Raw genomic sequence first — 7,410 nt, 5'->3', positions numbered from 1 at the left:
AATCCCTGATCCTTCCTCCTTTTCCATTTTCCCATCACTAAAGTGTGTGTGTGTGTGTGTGTGTGTGTGTGTGTGTGTGTGTGTGTGTATGTATGTGTGTGTGTGTGTGTGTGTGTGTGTGTGTGTGTGTGTGTGTGTGGTTAGGGGTTAGATTTAAGGACATCTAGCTGTTCCCCTTGCTTTGATATCCTAGGAATCAACTGCCCTGCCTCTGAGACTTGGGTAGAGCCCAGGAGCTAGGAGGCCATATCTTAGAGGAATTCAGAGTCTGGCCCAAGTTACTCACTATGGTTAAGCTTACCTTTAGCCAGGCTACTTAGCTCCAAGGCCACTATGATCTTAGCTCCCAAACAGTGATATCATCCAAGATCAGGACCGTCAATGGTCCACCCAGGCATAATAAGAGGGCTTATGGTCTACAGGAAAACTATAAATAATAATAAATTAACTAGAGCAATGCCCCCACAATTAAATCATGAAAGACTCAGCTCCAAGGGTTGGGCTGCTCCCACTGCGCCTCCATCTTATAGGACACCCATGGTTGCCCTGCCACACTCTTTCCTGTGGTCCTGTGAGTGACTTCCTCACAAAGAAAGCTACTCTGAGAAAAGAGAAGGGGGGATGGGAGCCTCTACTTTATGGGCTTCACCCAGTCACACCAGCAATGATGAAAAGACTCAAGAGAATGTGCTCGAGGTGACTGTCAGAGTTCATCTACCTCAGGCTGAAAATAGGTGTGTTCCCCCCAGCAGGTGACTCAGCAGCCCGACTTCTGCTAGGAGGAAGTGGGGTTCTCAAGGGCTCTGGTTTCCCCCCAGGTGCCACAACAACAGGAAGAGACTGATAACAGAAATGTCGCTTCGTTTCACAACTTCCTGAGCCAGCTGGCTGACTTTCTCATGCTCTGCTCCCCAGACCAAGAGTTCCAAAACCATGAAATTTCTGCTTTTGCCAACCCGGAGCTGAACAGTCCACCATCTAACTGACAGAGAGAGGTTAAAGAGAGGACCAAGGGAGCATGCCTCTGTGTGCACGTGTGTATTTATGAAAGTGCCCATGCGTCTGTACAGATCTGGCGGTGAGGAAATAAGCAGGCTGTACAGTGGCCATCCCGAGGACTGCCTTGGTCTCTGACCTCCCTCCCTGGCTCCCACCCATGGACAGTGGGCACTGAGGTGGGTCGCTGTTGCTCTGATCCTGCTCTGGGCTGTTCTGTGCCCTGGGGAATGAGAAACACTCCCTTCTCTTTACCCTGGACTCTGGAAAGCAGCACTATCTTGGGTGCCAGGTATTTTTCTGGGGCCTCGACAGAAGCTGAGGAGCAGGGCAACTATTCGGAGAATGGATCTTCACCTCATCTCAGCAGCTGTCCAGAGAGAGAGGCTGGCACCCTGAGAAGAGGCTATGCTGAGCACCGAGGAACTTAATTTATGGTCTTAACTCTGCTACTTCTTGTCATGTGACCTTGAACAAGGCAATTCTTCTCTCTGGTCTCTAGTTTCTCCTCCATTTTCCTACTTACTTGTCATTTTCTTTTCCTTTTCTGTAGCTAGGGATCGAACCTAGAATATTATACAATGATCTGCTACAACTAAATTACATGCCCAGCCCTGTATTGTATTTTTGAGACTTGCTCTTGATATGAGTTCACCTTGACCTTGAACTCCAGATCCTCTTACCTCTATCCCACAAGTGCTAGGATTATATATCTATCTCTACTTATCTTTTCAATAAAAATGAATTTAATGCATACTGGGCCAGGTACCTATGTATATTTACTAGAGGCGGGAAAACAACAACTATGGAAGACGAAACAGGCAGCCAGGCTGGCGGCGGCGGCGTACTCCTTTAATCCCAGCTCTCGGGAGGCAGAGGCAGGTGGATCTCTGTGAGTCTGAAGCCAGCCTGGGCTACAGAGTGAGTTCTAGGACAGCCAGGGCTACACAGAGAAACCCTGTCTTGAGAAACCAGAAAGAAGAAAGGAAAAGAAATACCTATGTAAGTTGGAGAGATGGCTCTGCGGTAAGAGCACTGGCTGCTTTTCCTGAGGGCCCAGGGTTCAATTTTCAGCACCCACATCAGGCACATCACAGAAAATCCAACACTTTCACCTGGTCTCCCCAGACACCTGCACTGACAAGCACATATCCACATGCATCTACATGTAATTAAAAACAGTTAAGAAAAAAAGAAAGAAAAAAATCACACATATATGGAGCCCGAGAGATGGCTGGTTGTATAAGCACTTACCACTTACGTTTGATGACTTTGCGTTCTATCACTGGATCCTATGATGGATGGACTCTCAAGAGTTGTCCTGTATGCTACCCACACATACGCCCACGATATATGTGCCCACACTACTCTCTCCCATACACAATGATGGTAATGATGGTGGTGATGGTGGTGTTGGTGTTGGTGGTGGTGGTGGTGGTGGTGGTGATGTCATCCTACAGTCTTGGTACTGTCTTCTTATAAAAGCTGCCACATTTCTTCGTGTTTAGTCCCTGGACTGACCTGCTTTGACTAATGCTGTGAAAGTGATACTTGGCTTTCTGGAAGCCCTAGCTAGCCTGCTGGAGAAGGCACGTGGAGAATGGTGGTGTCCCAAGTGATAACCTCAACCAGTGACCAGCTGAAAGACTGAGATCATAGTCCCACAGACGAGCCAATAGACCAAAACTCTGAGTGAGTTCAGCCTAAATTGCTTGAAGCAGAGATGAGCCGCCCTGGTGAGCCTTGAACAAGGTGTCAGCCATAGAACTGTGAAAAATGAAGTGACTACAGTTTGTTTGTTTTATGTGTGTGGGTAGAGGAGCATGCACATGGTGCATGCATAAAGAGGTCGGATATTAACCTTAGGTGTGGGTCCTCAGGCACAGGGGCTTCCATTGGCCTGGAACTTTGCCAGGCACATCAGGCTAACTAACCTGTGAGCTTCCAAGGCCCTGCCTGTCTCTGTCTCCCATCTTGCCATTGCTGGGATTACAGATGTGCACCACTACACCTGAATGTTTATGTGGATTCTAGGAACCAGAACCCAGCTCCTCACCCTTGCGAGGCAAGTGCCTTATTGGCTGAGTCATATCCCCAGCCCTGGTTACACTGAGCGTTTTTGTTTGTTTGCTTATTTCTTGTTTCATTTTTAGCTACTACGTTTTGGAAGTGGTTTTCTCTAACATCTATTAACTATTTCCTATGTGCCAAGGACAATGTCAAGTGTTATGTACATCTTCATTTGTTCCTTGTGCCAACCATGTGATGTAGTTATTAATTCTAATCTCTGCTTTTAGAGGGAAACACTGAAGCCAAGGAAAAGGAGTCACGTGCTTAAGGTCAAAGGACATGTGAGTAAGGAACAGGGAGTGGAGAGAAGGCTGTGTAAGCTTCAAGTCCACAGTTAACTCCCGCTATGCTGCATAGAACCCAAAAAATCCAATTCTTGCCTCCATCCAGTTCATGGTTTGTGCAGGGGACTGGAAATAAAGAAACAGAAATAAATACCAATAGATTCAGTGCCCTGGGGTAAACAGGTGTTTGGTGCGGTCACAGGGCAGAAGGGTGGGGTACTGAACTGAGAACTATTCCTACAAGGTCTACAGGTCAGAGTCAGGTCAGACTTCAGTCACCATCAGGCTGGACTTGTTCCGAGATCTGGATGGTCCAGAGTCCCCGCTAATATCCTGGAGACTCTGCACTGGAGAGCTGAGGCCCTGGGTCAGAGGCTGAGGTATGCTTTTGCTCAGCCACCATCCCCAACCTGAATGGCTTGACTCTAAAAACCTCTTTCTCGTGGAGTTCCCTCCCAGAGAATGCTCCCTAGAGTCCCTCATAGTCTCCCATGTCCCCTTAGTTTTTGTTTATTTTAAAATAGAGTATGCCTCCACATTTGATCCACAACGTCAGAGCACTACTACTATGAACTACAACAACAGCAATAATAACGCATATTCTTTCAAAAGCAGATAGAGAGTGACCGTCTTGTGTAGGCTTCTGCCCTGCTCCAGGGCAGACAGTCCCTCCACTTTATTCTCTTTCTGGTCTCCTTGCTCGGGGGCCTAGGGGCATGGGTGCACGGAGCTCCCTCTTTGTGAGTCAGCACTTGCTGGATGGCTGGCCTGTAAGCACAGGTAACCATTTCCTATCTGGCTCCCGGCCCTACTTCCAAATATGGCTGGAGGCCCATGGTGGGAGGTTCTTGCTCAGCACAGCTTGATTTAGACCTGAAAGAACCAAAGAATTTATGTTTGGCTGGTGGCCTGGCCGCCTCCAGTTTGAATAAAAGTTTATGGGGTAAAGATAGAGAGAGGGGACTGGACTCTCCGCTGTCGTGGGCAGAGAGTTTGGAAGGGGGATGTAAACAGCCTGGGCTGGGTCACCCTGTGGTTCTGTTTGGTGGCTAATGGTGACCTTGCTGAAGATTATGGCCAGAACTCTGAGTTCTGGTGGGGCCCGTGGACAGTAGGCATTCTCCAATTTTCATCCTCTTCTTTGGGAAAGACAAAAATGAAGCCGATACCCAGGGAAGAACGTGAGGCCCAGGGATGTCTTTTTGATACATCAGGGACGAAGCCCAGTAGTCATACTCTGAGGCCTTGGCTCTGTCAGGAGACACTAGGAACTGAGCCATCTACCTCCCCAACACACCCAGGGACACCGACTGAGTTGGTGGTGGGAACAACCTAGGCTGTACATGACATGGGCCCATAGGACATGCAGGCCAAGGGAAGGGCTGAACAGTGCAGCGGTCGTGAGGAGAACGCAGGCCTGAATCACCCTCATCTAGACCCTGCTGAGGCAGGAAAAGGGTGAAAGATGAAGTGAGGTCAAAGTATGCAAGAGGCCTCTTAGCTCAAGGATTAATCATCCTGGGCCAGCGGCCAATTTAAAAAAAATAATCAATCAACAAACAAACAGCAACGTGGTCAGAGGTCTCTCCTCTCTTCCAGGCCACCCTTTCAATTGGCACAAAAAGAACTTCCAAAAATTAAGTCAGAGTGGAAGCCCTTTTTGGCTGGGCGTGGTGTGGGCACCATCTCTCCAGAGACACAGAATTATATGGGGCTCGGAATAACTTTGCATGGGGATGGGGAGGGCACCCGTTTACTGTTGGGCCTCGTCCTCTTGACTCTCTTTCTTGTCTCTCCCCTCTTGTCTCCTCACTAACTCAAATGTGGACTGAATTCAGGACCAGTTTTCTGTATAGTACACATGGCTGTTACCACACAAAGATGCCCATGAGCTCGTCCCGGGCAGCCTCGGTGTCTGCTTACCGGTCAGTTTGCATGTGGGTAGATGGGCCTCTGAGGAGGAAGTCTGGTGAAAGGGTAGGGATGATGTGGGAGGGAAGCGAGGCCTCCAAATGCTACGCCTGGATGTTTGATTGCAGCTGAAAGAGCGCCTTTCTGTTTGTTGTCTAAAGTAACAACAGAAGCTATCGGCCTTGAAACTGAAGTCTAAGGGGTGTGGCCAGTTTTAGCTCCATGGGGGTGGGGGGAGGAACAATGTCCCCAAGATCTCCTGTTCCCTGTGGCCTTTTACTTCAGCTCTTCTCCAGAGACAGCTCTGTCTCGGGCTAGTTCCACGCCACGGGGGCCAGATGCACACGGAAGGTGCAGGCTTCCCAGTCTTTGCCAGGATGGAGGACGGACTCACGTCTGTAATACAACACCCGGTTCCATTTGGCTGTGACCGACCTGACACTTTTCCATCCCTTCAATCCCTGATGTAGGCAGATGATTTTGGCATCTCCTGATCTGCCCCCAGGAGAGTGCAGAGAGGGGTATACAGCAAGAGTTTAATCACAGAGCATGTCAGAACTGAGTTGAGGCGTTTACCTCAGATGTGTAAGCAGGGGCAGGCTCCTTTCTGGCCCCTTCCTCCCCTCCGCTTAGAGAGGAGGGCGCTAAGAAAAGTTGGGGTGTTAGCATTTAGGCATCTGTACTGGCCTGCCCTTAGGGTCCTGACAGGATATATCTCAGCTACAGTCACTAAGAGCACCCCCTGTGCGCATTCGGAACATTTCCTTATTGAAGGAGGGCATTGTCGATATTCTGACCCAGCCCTTGAAAACCAGTGTTAGTGTTCTGACCCGCCCCTCGGCGCTGCCCGGCGTCCTGATGCAAAAGCTTCATTTTAAGGGAAAGCCCTCCCCTCCCCCTCTCTCTCTTCTGCTTTTCCTCCCACGAGGTGTTCACCCTCTCCCCTTCTCCCTGTCTCTCTTCCTCTCTTTCTTTTCCCTCTCTCCCTCTTTCCCATCTTCTCTTTGTCTCTCTATTATGATAAACCATTTCCCCGCGGATGCAGCTTCTGGGCTGTGAATGTCCACCCACCGCCCACCGCCTTGCCTGCATGGAGTGAGTCTCCAGCCAGCCAGCCACTGCATCTGCCCGGCATGCCAGCATGCTTCCCTGCACACGTAGGATACCCTGGTCAGCCAGGGTGTCCTGTCCTCCCCGCCCCCCTCCGCGCCCCCCAATATATCATAACAGGCCTTGCCCACCTCCCCATCCCTCTCTCTTTCTCTCCCTTCGCTCTTGTCCCCAGGGACTGGTCTCTGTCCCCTTCTTTGCCCCTTCTCTCCCCTCCCCTCAGTAAAACCCTGTTGTGTGGTTTGACTCCTTCGAGTCACTTTTAAATTACAGCTTTTGGTGACTTGACTCAGGTAGGCTCTCCCGGCAGTCGCAGTCTGAGACGCGCCAGGACCCTGGAACCTGGTCTGCCTGCAACAGGTCTACTTTCCCACCTATCAGATCGCCGGGACTCTCCAGACAGCGCCAACGACTGGTAAGCTCCCCCACTTCCGGCCATTTCCCATGAATGAGGCTTTGTTTCTCCAGCACGGTCTTCATCTTCTGGCTTTTCTTGAAGTCCTGGTACCAGAAGGCTGTGTCTCACTCGGCTCTGAGCCCATTGGCCCTGCTTTTTGGGGTGACGGTCCACTGAGCAGTCAGCACCTCCCCATTGGTCCTGGCTGTATTTCTGGGATGCTAGAGATTCCAGCCCTTGGACCTTCTCTCCCTCACTCAAGGCTTAACTTACCCACCTTTGTAGTCAGACTTGGTCCCATGCTCCTTAGATACCAATCACAGTGGCCGCTTAGCAGCACCCCATAGCCCGGTATTTCACAGGACCTTTACAAGTTCTGCCAGCGAACCAATGGACCGGGGTACCCTACTTACAAGCTTTCTTTTATCAAGTCCCTGCTCCGACGTAGCTTGGCTTCTCTGGGACCTGCTTGCAAAATGGGAGACAGATAAGGTAGAAGAGTCTGCTGTCTTTCTGTGGAGAGCACATAACTGTTTCACGGTGGCAAGGGCAGGCCACACCGGCCAGCACGAGGTATCAACTCTGAGAAGCAAGGACTTTAGATGTAGACTATCTCAGACATGGGAAGAAAGAGGCAAAAGT

The sequence above is a fragment of the Peromyscus maniculatus genome, chromosome 1 (genome assembly GCF_049852395.1).
Source record: "Peromyscus maniculatus bairdii isolate BWxNUB_F1_BW_parent chromosome 1, HU_Pman_BW_mat_3.1, whole genome shotgun sequence".
NCBI lineage: Eukaryota > Metazoa > Chordata > Mammalia > Rodentia > Cricetidae > Peromyscus > Peromyscus maniculatus.
This window is presented reverse-complemented; position numbering follows the sequence as displayed.